The 15,992-nt window shown below is 34.2% G+C and overlaps 1 pseudogene; it reads right to left on the bottom strand.

The window, feature by feature from the left end:
- LOC111721442 overlaps positions 1-8,137 on the bottom strand; it is a 33,920-nt pseudogene extending 25,783 nt beyond the window's left edge.
- Positions 8,138-15,992: the final 7,855 nt, after the last annotated feature.

The following is a 15,992-nucleotide window of genomic DNA, read 5'->3' as shown; positions in this document are numbered from 1 at the left end:
TCATTTCTTGACAATTAAGTAGTAATGGCTTTCTCACTTGTTTTCCAGCCTTTCAGAATGTTGGGGATAATAATGGATCTCAATTTTTGTCAGCTGCATTCCTCCCCTATTAGGGACAGAGAAGACACTTACTTTTTTATCTCTGTAAATTACTATTTTTTAACCATCATAGAATAGATAAAAAACATGAGCTTTTTTTAGATCCATTTTATACCAATTGTGACTTAATTCTAGCAATGTGTTCAAAGATTGAAAGTAAAATTCCTGGGTATGAACTCTGATTTTGCCAATTTATACTTACATAAATTCCTAAGCCTTTTGGAGGTTCAGATTTCTCATCTCCAAAAATGAGCAGATTGGCCTAAATGTTGCCAGAGTTCATGTAAAATCTGAATCATACAATCCTGTAGTGATTTATTAGGCATCTGTTACAAGGCCCTGGTGAAAGCAAAATCAAAAAAAAAAAAAAAACCTAATCTCCCCACCTTCACCCCCAGATTCTTTGACCTGAAGCAGTTTACATTCTATTTGGAGGTAATAATACACACACACACACACACACACACACACACACACACACACATGAGAGAAAGAGAGAGAGAGAGAGACAGACAGACAGAGAGAGAGAGACAGAGAGAGACAGAGAGACAGAGACAGACAGATAGAGACAGACATAGAGAGACACAGAGACACACAGAGAGACAGAAAGAGACAGAGAAATTAAAGTTGAAGAATTTGTTGAGTGGGAGGGTAATAATAACAAGGAAGCAGAGGGAAGCCTCAAAAACAATTAAAAAACCTTAAAAGTAGAAGGAAATTAAGGATTCTAAAAGTAGAAGTGAGATGGGACATGCATCCTAGACATGGGCAATAGCTTAAATTATTTAGGAGATATGGATTGGACACCAACTCCCTAAAATGTGAGTCCCCGAGAGTTCATTATAAAAGAATTTTATCAATAGTTAATCTTTAAACTATTCAAATATTCTTTCCCCTTAACTCTGCTTAATTTGTTCATCTGAGGAGGCTGAGCAAGAAAAGTATGCCCATGTAAATTAATTCAAGGAAACAAATGCAGTACTGGAATCAAATGAGAACTACTTGTTCCACAAGAAGTGAATTAAAAGCATTTGTCTTAATAGGACCTTCAGCTGTGGCAGGAAGCAAAGAGCACAAGATTTGTAGTCAGAGGCTGTAGGTTTGATTTCTGTCACAGCCATTTTCTGCCTGTGTGATGTTGGCCAGGAAATTCAAGCTCTTTGAGTTTCTGTTTACTCATTTATGAAATGAAAAGTTTGAATTAGGTGACCTCCAAAGTTCCTGCCAGCTCAAAATCTTGCTATTTTTATCCTCTCTAAATAGATTGGCCTGAATTAACATGAACAACTCTTTTAAAGATTCCAGATTGCTCAACAGCAAAAAACCCACATCTTAAAACCAATATTCTTCAGGTGATGCTATATGATGAAAAATGGAGCACCATGGAAATATTAAAATGACCAAGTAAACAAAGAGCAGCAGGAAAAAATACAGAGGGAGTAATTAATCTCAAACATGTTACAAGTGATTACATATTTTTAAGAAGAGGTGGAAACCAAAAGCAGCTAATTAAACCAACATTTATTGAGCATCTACTACCTTCAAATAACTATACTTGACTCTGAAATTCATAGATTAAGACAATACAGATGGGCTGTTTTTATTATTTTTGTCCCTGTCTTGCCTCATTTCTCCACAGAGAGAAATTCCCTTTTTTTTCTCCTGGATCACCCGAGAGAGCTCTAGTTATCCTTTACCTTTGGGAGAATTCCAGTTATCCTTTACTTTTGCCATATGACCAGGCCATCGTTTAATCGCCACTAGGTAGTTAGATGGGCAGTTACATGGCATGGTGGGTAGAGTGCTCACGCTGAAGTTAAGAAGACTCCATCCTGAGTTAGTTTAAATCTGACCTCAGGCACTCCCTAGCTTTGTGACTCTGGGGAAGTCACTTGTCCCTGTTTGTCTCAGTTCCTAATCTATAAAATGAATTTTCTGGTATGTTTGCCCCCCAAAAAACCCCAAGGGGGATGATGAAGAGTTGGACACAACTAAAACAACTGAATAACAACAACAAAAAGGCAGTTAGATGACAGTAGGATCAAAAAATGGAATTGGAGTCAAAAAGGTATGAGTTCAAATCCTATCTCAGATACTTAGTAGCTGAATAACTGTATACATATATATATATATATATATATATATATATATATATATATATATATATATATATGCTGTATAACCATACACAAGTCATTTCACTTAGCTCCAGTTTTCCTCATCTGTAAAATGGTTAATAACATCTCTCTCAGAGTTGCTGTGAGGATAAAATAAGATGATATATATTAAACTCTTTACTAATCTTTAAATATTAGCAAATATGATTGTTTTTAAATTAGACATTTCCCTGATGGCACAGTTGTGGTGTGGTGCAGAAGTGAGCCATTAATTATGGGGAAAATATCACTAGTTCTGAGGCAAGAAAAATTGCATTTAAATTCCTCCTCAGAGCCTTACTATATATATAGCTTTGGGCAAATTAGGCCACCTTCCTACATTTATTTATAATTAAATAATTAAATAAATTCATTTATAAAATTAAATCACCTTTCCAGCTTTCCACCTATGATCCTTGTATCATTTATTAAGGTTCTATGAATCGTATTTGTTGTATATTGCCATCTGCTTACACCCACTGTATTCTTCTTTATCATGTTTCTTGTGGGACTCATCATCAATTCTTTGGAGATTTGAATTCCATATTAACAACTATATAACACCGAGTACTGAGATAGGAAGCCAAAAATAGGACATATTTCTTGACCTTGATCAAATTATGCTTTTGTGAAAATATTCAACCTGACCAAATACATAAAGACAGAGGAAATTTGAAAGGGAAGCACAAGACAAATGTGGGATGGAGTGAAAGATTATTATATCAGGTAACTAGAAGAAAGTTAGGAATTCCAAGAAGCAGAGGTTAGGAGAGATTGTTTGATAAGGTTCAATGGAAGGAGAATCTGGTAAAGTTGATAACAACCAGATTATGAAGTGCATGAGCTCAGTTTTAGTGGAGCTGGGGATTATAGAAAAAGGTATGGTTAAACAGCTGAATAAACTTGGACAAATTACTTCTCATCTTTGTTTAAATTTCTGAACCTATAAAATTAAGGGATTCGACAGGAAGATCCTTAAAGTCCTTTTCTTTGATAGTAGGTTGGGGATTTTTTTTTCAACACATCCATTTCATCCATCCAAGTATGGCTGTATAAGTCCCAATTCTCCCTGCTCTCCTCTTTCTTTGGGAAGAAGGAACTCTGCAGGAAGAAAAGTTCCCTCCATATTAGTGATAATTAACATATTGTTTTTTTATGTCACCTTTCTCTGGACTCTTCACCATATTTTTATGACCTGAATTTATCATCACAATGACTCTGTCAGAGATCATTATCTCACAGGTCCACTCTCTTCAGAAGTATCCAATTAAATGCTCAGGATAGGAATACATAATGGATTTTTCTGTTACTGTCTTATGCCTCTGTAAGGAGCTGAGGAACTCTGAAATTTGTCATAGTGGGGCACAAAACTCACACTGAGAAATTGCAAGATTTCTACACAGGTGAAGGAGTTTCATGTCTGCGTATTTTCTTTTCTCTTTGAGAAGGACTTTCTGTTTCCCCTTTGAGGAACAAGCAGGTGAAATCAGTTGGGTTTGGCTTGATATTACCTGCTTGCTAGTGGGTAGCCATTAGTTGAGTTTGAGAGTAACAAAGAACAGGGAGCAATTATGCGTGGGGTTGAGACTTTCAGATATAAAGTTCTTTCCAATTTGGGATTTAACCTCAATCTGTGCAGACTGAAATTAAAGTTGGAATAGTCAAGATTATTAACATGAAGGTGGCCAAGAGCCAGGAAAGGAAGAGGATTCCAGAGAGAAAGGAATTACCAAGTTCTAGAAACTCAGGTATGGTGAATCCTTATTTATTATATTGGCTGTGATGGTTGTACCCATGATTCCTTTGCCTTCAATCATTTATAGTCCATGATGCTCAATTGGGGTCCTTTATTTCACTTTTTAAGGAAGAGTGGTCTGGTAATTTCCCCAGTCCCAGACACACTGGAAAAAGAAGTAAAATTACCATAAGGAGACAGACAATCATGTAGAAGGACTTGGCTGAATACTTTACCATCAGTTTTGTTTTGTTTAAGCAGATATGTACTTATAGTAGGTTGATCTATGTGTTCTGTACGTTTGGGATGGGGTGAAAAGGGAAAAATAATTCAATGAAGGGAAATAATTTCATATGTATAGATGAGCACAGAGTGTGGGTGCATGATTGGAGATGTGGATTTCCTATTTGTAATATTTTTGAATAACATTTCATATAATTTCTTAGAAAATTTAGAGCCTGATTCAGCACAGGTTAAAATGTTCAGCCCCATTGTTTACAACTCCATCATCCAGTAGTGAAGGAGACTGATACTTGCCAGATAATATCTGGTGCCCACTGGGCTGAGTAAGGTACCATGGGGTGACTAATTGCATATTATTTGTACTTGTTCACTGGTCAAATTAATGAAACATTGCCTTTCTGTAGAAGTCAAAATAATGGTGTATGGATTGATTTGGTCCACGTAAATTATTACAGTGATCCAGCTGTTACACAAAGGTTGCAAAGTTGCCCTGTATACTTTGATACTGCAAGTATCACATGCATTTAAAAAAAATTAATATAAAGTCAGCAAGAATTCTCTCTATAATCCAGACCAGGAAAAATCAGGTCTGTGTCCTACAAAAAGATTTAAACACTGGAGTTCTAAGCTCAGCCATTAAGGTAAGAACTATAATCCTTGACCTTCAATCAAAACATAGTACAGATTGATGGTCTCCTTGCGCAATGGTCTAAGGAAACTATATCTAGGTAACATCTGTTGCTGGGTACTGCTTTTTAATAGAGATACTGGCAAGCTGAGAAATGCCAAAGGAATCATTTAGAAGAATATAGGGGCGGGAAATTGTGTAGTATGAGTACCAACTGAAAAAAAATAAAGTTAACTTCAGTAAGGAAGATATAGGTATGTAGGAGAACAAAATTCAATTATTTACATCGAAGGAAATTTATTCTGTGGACTTCAGAGTATGGAACTAGAACCAATAAGAGGAAGTTATCTGGAGGCTGATTTGGGCTGAAGGCAACTGAGAATTTCATGATTGTTAGATCTCTTTTACAATAAGATAGATTAATTGTGGCATAGCAAGTTCTACTCTATGTATTAAAACAGAACAAAGATGATTAATTGTTAGGGATATTTCAGAAAGAATCTATGAAAGACAATCGATGAGATGACCTCTAAATATTCTTTTTACTCCACTGTTATCACTCTATTTTGATTTCATAGACTTTGTAGAGAAAGGGAACATTCTCTAGACATCTTTATTTCATCATTTGCAACACAATAAAGAAAAGATCAACAGGCTAATGATTTTTAAATGTTTCCTAATATGTATGATTTGTACCATATAAACAAACAGCTTCTGGCATTTTATTGGAGTGTTATATCTTGGAGTTGATTTTGGATTTAATAGTGTCAGAACATAAAAGAAAACAGGAGAGACATTTCCAGAATGGAGTATTATTTTGGTTGTTGGGCCATATTTTAGAAAGGACATCGGAAAATGGGAATGTGTCCAAATGAGAATGGCCAGAATGTGGAGGGAATTGGAAACATGACAAAACAAAGTCAGATTGAAGAAACTAGCAATGTTTAGCTTGGAGAAGAGTAGGGGTGTGTGTGTGTGTGTGTGTGTGTGTATACGTGTACACGTACATACATATGCCTTTGGTATCTATATATAATGGTAATTTTCAACTATGTAAAGGTTTCATATAGAGAGAATAAAGGTAAAATAGCAGAATGGTATAATAACTATATTGTTGGCCTCAGAATTAAACATCTGAATTTGAGTCATATCACTTACACATACAAAACTCAGTTCTCTAAACTCTTTAATACTTACAAATATTTTGTGATCTGGATTGAATTCCTTCTTTGGGTTTAGTTTAGTGATTAAAAACATATGTTGCTTGGTTTCATATAGACCTATGTGTGTATGTAGAAACATATATGTATGTGTATATATATATATATATATGTATAGCATTTATTTCAAAGCTATGATGAAAATAAATTTTGAAGAGTTCAACATTTTTTAGGAAAAAAATATCATTTTTTCTATTTGCCCTCATGGTGTTGAATAGACCTAGTATAGAAAACACAAAATTTGGCTTAAAAAAAAAAAAGAAAAGAAAAGAAAAACTCCATAACAATAATAAAACCCATAAATGGAATGAGTTGACTTTGAGACAGACTTATCTGTGGTAATTAACTTAAGGTTGACTTAACAATGGAATTGCTCAAGCTGAAGCTGGATGATTTCTTCCCTAGAGTGTCATGGATGGGATTCATGAATTAGGTATTGATTGAATCAGATGACATCTGAGGTCTATTCTACCCTATTGGATTCTATGATTTTATGACTTCCTAATGTGTCTACCAATTGATCTTCACTTTAATTGTCTACAAGAGAATTTGATTACCATTTTGCAGCAACATTCTAAGTCATCATTTATTCACTACTTATGAATAATGATGGGGAGACGCGGGGCACAGGTGGGCAGGACAGCCAACAGGCACTGTTAGGGAGACATTTACATCATGTAAACGTCTAAAAACTCAATATAATGCAGCTGTGTCTTTTTAAAGTCCCAAAATGTAGCTTGATTCTGAGACTAGATGCCAAATGTGGCCAGTATAAGTGAATAATAATTATATAGACCTTTAAATTTTCATGATATTTTGAATATCTTAAATAATTTGGTTTTTTCACAAGAATCCCAGAATTGATATTATTATCTCCATTTTATAGATGAGTAAACAGAAGTGGAGAGAGGCTAAATGACCTATTCAGGGTTGCACAGTATCTGACATAGAAGGTCTCAGTTTGAATACTACCTCCAAGTCTCATGCTCTATCCACTGTGAAATTTAGCTATCTTTATGAAGAAGGGGATAACTCCTTCACCCAGGATACCATCTATTTTCTTCTTTAAATGTTTATGTCTTTGAGGGATTCTTTATTAAGTATATTAAAAACCAAGCATTCTTGTGAGAGCCAGAAAACTAAGGAAGAACCTGAGTTATTTTCCCTCTCAGTGGTAAATAATAAAGGCAGGTATAGAACCTGGGCAGAAGTCAACAGACCTGCCTGTCTTCATTTAGTCTTCCAGTCTTAGTCCTAGCTTAATTTACATACTAATCAAGGAGAATAGGGAATAAAATGAGTGTCATGGCCTGATTTCCTCATAAAACTCTAGTGATACTTTTTAGGGTAGAATCTCTAACTAGTTTCTGAATATTCAAAATTGCAATCAAGCATTTATTAGAGTTTTAAAGGGATGTTCAAACCTAAGGGTAGATAGTTATATGAAATTAAGGACCTCTGGTGGGTACCTTAAGTAAGGAATCAAAAGAACAGACACTGTAAGGGAGACATATACACAAGATGTAAATGTCTAAACTTGGTTCAATGCAGATTTGCCTTTTTAAAGCTCAATTCTGAAGGTAGATGCCAAAGGTGACCAGTATAAATAAATTGTAATCTGTAATAATTATTACTCTCTTTAAAAATTTTTTTTAGTTTTATTTATTTATTTTGGCGAGGCTATTGGGGTTGTGACTTGCTTAGGGTCACATACCTGGGAAGTGTTAAATATCTGACAATGAATTTCAGTTCAGGTACTCCTGACTTCAAGGCTACTGCTCTCTGCATTGTGCCATCTAATTGCCCATCCTTACGCCTTCTTAAATGTTCTAGCTAATGTCTTCAGTAAATTGTAACAGATTCTACCTGTTCCCTGTGTTTTATGCAATGCTAAAAGCCAAGATCCAGGTATTGGGCTGAAAGGTTCAAGTGCCAGATCATCGGCAAGAAGTTGAGGAAGACAAAAGTCTTGGATTTGGTTTGTTCTATTCAGTGAATACATGGTACTGCTGAGTCTTAAACACAAGTTCCGAAGGTCATTGCTGCTTTCATTCATCTTGAAGGTGATGGATGCATTTCCACTTAACCCAGCAATGATATATGGTATGCAAAAATGAGTCAGTGGGGTTAAGAGTCCAAGAAAAATTCATCTAATAAATTAAATGATGGGAATGTGCCCAGAATTGCCATCTGGAGTCATGTAGATTCTTGCTTTGAATCTTCCTTTTCCAAAAGAGGTCATTTTTGTGAACAAGTGTATAGTGTATAGAATATAGTGTATAGAATATATGTGTATGAATATATGAATATAGTGTATAGAGAAAATATATTTTTGCTTCTTTTAATAAAAGAATAAAGTTAGACCTGGAAGTGACCTCAGAGACCAACTTGTTCAATGTCTTCCTTTAATAGATGAAGACACTTGTCCGGAAGAGGTTAAATAACTTGCCAAGGTCATAGAGGCAGCTCAGCATCAGGAGTAAAGTTGAACTTGGATTCTTTTCTTGCTGTGCCATTTCATTAAACTGCCTTTGTTTTAACTAATTATGTTGTCTACTTATTAAAGTTTAAAACACGGGGCCATAAGCTATGATTTTTGGGAGATGTAGTCTCACAGAATCCATTTAGCTTAATATATCTGCTAGAGAACACATCCTTTTCTTTTAGAACAGTAGAGATGTCACCGTAAATCTTGGAGTAGCAAAAAAAGAAGAAACTAGAAGGCAGCTTGCATCTGCTTCCTTTCAGAGTCTTGTCTATTCTTCAGCCAAGTTTGTTCCTTTCTTTAGAACAAAGATTTGGTTTTTATTTGTTATTAAACAAATGATCATTTCTTGAGTTTTCTTTTTAAATTTCTTTCTTGATCCAGATGAATCCATCCCCCTTTCAAAGACTTCACCGTACCTTTTAGTGAGCATTCTATCTGCCTTCCAGTTTTAATCTTTGAAAGCCTGAAATGCTCTTCCCCTTCCTTCCCTTTCTGCTTTCTTGACTCAAATTTCATGTTCAGCAAGGATCCTTTTCCCCTCTCTCTCTCTCCCCCCAGAAAATATTTATGATGACTCTCCTCTGAGAAAGAGGGAGAGAGATGTTTGTTTACAATGTCTAAGCTTTAAATGGAAATAGCTTAAATGTTGTTTTCTCTATTAAAATGTAATGTGTCTGAAGACAGGTTCTTTGCCTTTCTACTCAGTGCCTAGTAAACAAAAAATCTTTAATAAATAATTACTGAATTTGGTAATGGCTATTTCCCCAGCAAACATCACTGGACTTCTGGACTCCCAATTTCATGACTGTCTGTATGTATGTGTGCATGTAATTCTGCAAAAGACACAAAACTCAGTCCAAGGAATTTCTTCTATTTGTTGAGTCACATTCCTGACACTTTTATTTGCAGACTTTTGTTTTCAGTTCTGTCTTGTGCTTGGTGAGCCCTTTTTGGAGTTTTCTTGCTAAAGATCCTGGAGTGGTCAGGCATTTCCTGCTCCAAATCATTTTACAGATGAGGAAACTAAGGAAAACATGCTTAAGTTACTTTTCTAAGGTCACATAGCTAGTTGGCGTCTGATGGTGGATCTAAAACTAAAAAGCTGAGTATTCCTGAGTCCGGATCCAGAATTCCATTCATTTCTTCACCTATCCCATACATCCCCAAAAAACAGAAGTGATGACTTACATCTCACGTTGGAAATATTACATGAGGTCTACCTTCGAAACTATCAATTCCTCCGTTTAAAGCCAGACATTGTGCCTTTTTGAGTCCTTCCTCAACATAGAAACAAACACCTATTTGAAGAGCTATTGTTTTCTTTAGGGGATTTTGCAAAATCTTTCTTTTCCTAAATGTTATTATCTAGAAGTTCTTTCTACATCTGACCTAAATCTCTATTACTGCATCTTAAAGGCAATATCAATGAATTCTTTTCTTTGGGGTATGCTTAGATAGGTATAAATTCTCTCTTGTAAGAGAATATAAGCTTCTTGAAGACAAGGACTATTTCATTTATATCTTTGTATTTCCAGGGCATAGAAAGTCATAATCACCTAAATGAATGTCTGTTTTGTTTTTTTTTTCTTCCCCTCCCCAACAATATCTTCTTCCAAAGGTCACAAATACTGAAGGTGAAGAAAACTATTTAAATCAGTTAATTCGACATTCTTATTTTACAGATAAGGAAACTGAGGTACTGCTGCTTGGGTTCTTATAGGCAATTGGTAAGAATACATCAATAGTAATCTGTTATTTGGGGACTTTTTTCTTTCCTTTTTTTAAGCTTTAAAATTTCATTACTTGTCTGACAAAAGGAACATCTGCTTTTATCACCTTTCTACAGCTGGAACATTCAGGAAAGTCAAAGACATTGGCTGAGTTCATGTAATACAACAGATTTAGGTCTCTTGACTCTTTTATTAGGGGTTATATTCAATAGATGGGGCTATCTTTAAATAGGATTACATTGGTCTTAATGAATGTTCTTACATGGGAATGATTTCTTGCTTCAGGCTAATTATTCTGGCCAGCATCACTGTGGCCACATAGATAAAAGTCTACAGGTCCAAATAATTTTTCAATAAGTAAGTGGAAACATGAATGCAGCACCTTTTGATGACAAAATAGGCATGTATTAGTAATGTGAGATAATTGTAATAGGTGGAAAGCCTGGAGAAGGGACACTTATCACAATTATATTCATTATCTGGTAAGAAAAAGTCATTGAGCTTATTGGCAACAATTGTAGTTTCTGCCTGTGTAAGCTTCTTATTGGGGCTGAACATGCATTTTAATTTTAGGGACTGGAAATGGTGGCAAGTAACTTTACCAAGGCTAAGGTCATAGGATTTAAAGTAGAAGAGGTCTTTATAAGATCTTGCCCAAATCCCAGATTTTACTGATTAAAAAAAAAAACCCCAGAAAAGCTAATCAACTCGCCTAAAGCAAAACCCAGACCATAAATGTCAGAGGAATGATTTGAATGCAATCTTTTTTATCTTCAAATCCTGTTCTTTTTTTCTACTGAATTTTGTCTCAGATATTTGAAGCCTAAATAAACTGAAGGAATGTCAAGATTGATAATATGTAATAAGGTAATATGTTATTCAATATATGTGAGCCTGTAAGATCCAGAAAGGTCAGATGCTCAACAGGCCAGAAGAAGGGAAGGGGGAGAAAAAAGGGGGGGAGCAGTTCTTAGGTCAGTGCCTTATCAAGCAGCTTAAAAGATTCTTTATGACTATCTACCCTTTTTTAATCTGCAATATGTAGGCAGTTGCTGCTTTACTGAGATCTTCCTTTATGCATTTTTATTGCTCATTTCCAGTAGATTGTCTGTGTTCCTCTTAACACAGTTTGGCAATGGCTCAATTAACTAGAGGGCTTTAGGTTGTGTTCTGGGTCACAAAATTTTCTGGATAATGGAGGTTTAAAGAGAGCCCTTAATATTCAGATTTTTCTAGCATGGATATATCTACTGTCTTGCCTTAATAAACATAACAGAATATATTTTTAGTGACTAGAAATCTTATATTTCAAGATTATTATTTTTGCAGACTTATTGTAGATGTGTATAGAACTATCTCAAGAAAATGTAGCAATGAAGTTGTCTCTTGATGTGGACACTCGAGAATGGTGAGCTTAAAAATGGAATCCACATAGGAACAGTTGACTACATATATATCTATATCTATATCTATCTATCTATATATATATATGTATATATGTATATGTATGGATGTTTCAAATTGAACCTATTTAAGTTCTCATGATTTGGATGACATTTTCCTTTTAAAACTTCACTCAAACCCAGTTGTGGTATATTCTATCCTGGAAAATTGCAGCTCAGGTACACTTTTTTTCCTGGAAAAAGTCTTAATGTTTTGTATTTGCTCCTTCTTATATATACAACAAAGCGAAGAACAAGAATTAGGTGAGCATCTGGTGGCAGAGGGTCCAAACTCGTGATTTTATTGGTGTAGCTAGGGAATTCCTGGTAAGAAAATTCTATCAGTACAGATTAGCAAAGAAAGAGAAATGTAGGCTAGTCTCATTCATGTATTGAAATTTTTTCAATAAAACTCTATTAAACAGACTGCAGTAATTCATCTAAATTCATCACTTATTGTGGCCAATTTTGAAAGGATTGTTCAAAACTAGGGAAAAAAATCAACATTTAATTATAAACAAAGACATCAAAAACATATGTCAGCCTTTGGAAATTTACACATTTCATATTATGCTTAAATTCCTAAAAAAGATTAGATGTAGGGTAATTTTTTTTATTTTAAAACATCACACAAAATAACCATAACTAGAAACAAACATTGTATTTTCTCAATAAAAGAGAATAGGAAAACTATCCACTCAATTTACTATTTGTTGTGTTTCTAGAAATACTAATCATAGTAAAATGTCAAGAGAGAATTTAAAGGCAAAAAAGGGAAAAGAAGAAAATAAAAACCTACCCCTGTTTATTGATGACATAATGAATTACCTAGAAAACTCTAGAAAATCAGCAAAGATATTAAAAGACAATAACTTCAGCAAATTTTCAGGCTACAAAATTATCCCACTACCACCAAAAATAAAACAAAATTAATAGCATTTCTATATAATAACAAATTCCAGGAGGCAGTAACAATTGTAAATCCCATCACAAATAACTACAGAAGAAGGAAAGGAGGGAGAGAGGGAGGGAGAAAGATTCTACCAAAGCACATAAAATACTTAGATTCAATTACAAATCCTCCTTAAGGATATATGGTGTAAATTAAATTGCTCGAGTAATATTCAGTGTTCTTAGCTGGGTAGTGCCAGTTAACTTTGGTAGTATGGTCATATTTCTTTAACTTACAGTTTTAATGCTATAGCAATCAAATTATCAAGGCAATACTTTACGGAATTTGAGAAATAATAACAATTCATTTAAAGGACAAAAGATCTAGAATACCAAGAGAAATGATGAAAAGATGTAGGAATAAAAGTAGAATAATATTTCTGGACAAACTGTGTAATAAAACAGCAGTCATCAAAAGTAGTTGATTTAAAAAAAAAAAAATAGCACAGACTACACAAGAGAAAACCCAAAACAATAGAACAGCTTAGCCCATCTTTAATAAACCAGAAAGCACTAATTATATAGGGAAAAAAAACTCCTTATGTGACTGAAGCTACCTGGAAAACACACAGAATGGCTGAAAATAATCTGACCAGCAACTTATGTCGTATTTTAAAATAAATTCAAATTTAATATGTCATGAATATTAAATGTAGAATAAAAATTAGTCATTCTTTTCAAAAGAATTACAAACTATTAACAAAGACATGAAATAATGTCCCAAATCCCTAATCATAAAATGTGCATGTTAAATCAGCCCTCACGTTTGCCTTGCATCCAAAAAATTTGAAAAGATTTTTTAAAAATACACTTAGTCAAAGTTAGTTATTTTGGGGAAATAAGCACATTAGTACTTTTTTGGTGGAGCTAAAAACCGTTATAATCTTTTTAAAAACCAATTTTGAATTGTGCAAGTAAAGTAACTAAAATACCCATACCTTTTGACACCAGATGGCACAATCCTAATCATGTACTCCAAGGAGATCGAGGATAAGAATAAAATGTCTATAAACATCAAAATATATATAGCAAAATAATTGTGGTTGTAAAGAACTGGAAACAAAATAAATGTCCAACAATTTGGGGATGACTAAACAAATTGTGGCTACATTAATATAATGGCATATTGCCACACTATAAGAAGCAAACAAAAAACATAATTAAAGAGAAATATAGAACATGCATGAACTAATCCAACATGAAGTACACAAATCAAGAAACAATTTATATGATGATTATGTCTGTGTATAAATGGATTTAACAACCCACCCCAAAAGAATGGAAAGTGATTGGGATCATGTTTATTCTTAATAATTCTGAAACAAAGAAGAACTATGGGAAGATACTTCCAAACTCCTTTGCAGATATGGAAGATACATGTGTCTGGAATGTTGCCTGTGTTTTCATGCTTAATCAATAAAGTGATTAGCTTTACTAATTTCTTTTCCTCCATTCTAACCACTTTTTTGTTTAAAGAATTCTTCAAACATTGGTTATTAAATTATCAATAGTTATGGATTTTCCAGCCTCATGTCTTCTCTTTCAGATTAAAATAGTCCCATTTCCTTTAATTGGTCCTCATGTCTCTATTCCCCTCAATATTCTGGAAGCTCTTCTTTGTGTTCCAGCATAAGTGTCCTTCCTAAAATGTGGCTTTCAGAATGGGAACATAGTATTCTAGATGTTGTCTAACTAGTGTTATTTATTTTATATATACGCATATAGATGCATATATACACGTATAAAAACATATATAAATAAAATCAGTCTTCTATATACTGAGCACTCAACTTTCTTAATTCAATCAGAATTTCATGAGTTGTGTTGACTGTCATTGAAGCTTACTCTTCATTTTACTTTTCTTGCGTTTGTATTATTATTTTTTTTTTTGCAACAGGGTTTATCTGGAAATATATTTTGCATGATTTCACATGTATAACTGATCATATTGCTTTCTTTCTCAGTGAGTGGGGACTGGATATGAAGGGGCAAGGAGATGAGAGAGAGTTTGGAGCTTAAAACTTTAAAAGATGAATGTTAAACATTAAAAATGTAATTTGAAAATATGTAAATAAATACAATTTTTTAAAAATTATAAACTGTCATGTCAAATAGCTGTCATATTGAGCCATTAAAATCTTTATCTCTTTTCTTTTTCCCCCCCCCCCCACACAGACAGTTGTCTAGCCATACCTCCTCAATTCTGAGAATTCTTGGGACTTGGGCAGATTATATAACAGCTTAGGCTTAACTTTATCTCAAAGGAAATCTCATGGAAATTAAAACACAGCAATTTGAAAAAAAAAATAAATTCAAGGTAAGGAAATGGAGGTGATATGTTGGAAAGACCTCTAGGAATTTGGAAATGAGAGAAGAAATATTGTATGATTGCTTAAAAAGATGGCAAGGTAAAATGAAAAAATATTTTTCAGAATGGAAATATCTGAGTATATTTGTAGATGATAGGAAAAGTGGTACTGAATAAAGAGGAAATTTTTTTATTATCTTTTTATTAAAGCTTTTTATTTACAAAACATATGCATGGTAATTTTTCAACATTGAACCCTTGTAAAATCCTGCTTTCCAAATTTTCCCCTCTTTCCCCTCCCTTCCCCTAGATGGCAGGCAATCCATTACATGTTAAATATGTTAAAATATATGTTAAATCCAATATGTGTACATATTTATACAATGATCTTGCTGCACAAGAAAAATCAATTCAAGACGGAAAAAAAAAAACTGAAAACAAAATGCAAACAGAAAAAGTGAAAATGCTATGGGGTGGTCCACACTCGGTTCCCACAGTCCTCTCTGGGTGTAGATGGCTCTCCATCACAAAAGGAGAAATTTAAGCACAATAATAAGATAGAGGAGGATGAAGACCATAAGTGATAGTGACCTTGACAAAATAAAGGGTCACTTCTTCATTAAAGACTAAAGCAAAGGAGACTAGAATGGACTTCTGATGAAGAGGGCTTTTGACACATGGAAAATTGTGGGGGGAGGTGTGGGTGAGTTGATGACAGATGACCTTTATTTTCTCAATAAGGTAGTTAGTGAGGTCCTTAGCTGAGGAGAATGAGGTCGTTTAGAAGGTTAAAAGAGAAAATGTGGTAGGGAGAGAATCAAAGCACTGTTAGGGGGCAGTGATCACCCAGTTGAAATGAAATAACAGAACTTTTCTGTAAACCCATTTGGTGCGATTGTCCCATTTGTCTAAAAATGTCCAATAGCAATGAAAGGGAAAAGATTACTAATAGGAGCCAACCTAGTGTTGAAGTTTGGGAAGCCATATTTGTT

This window comes from Sarcophilus harrisii, chromosome 6, assembly GCF_902635505.1.
Source record: "Sarcophilus harrisii chromosome 6, mSarHar1.11, whole genome shotgun sequence".
In the NCBI taxonomy this organism is placed as follows: Eukaryota; Metazoa; Chordata; class Mammalia; order Dasyuromorphia; family Dasyuridae; genus Sarcophilus; species Sarcophilus harrisii.
Note: the sequence above shows the minus strand (reverse complement) of the source record. Positions and strands in the feature narration are given on the sequence as shown.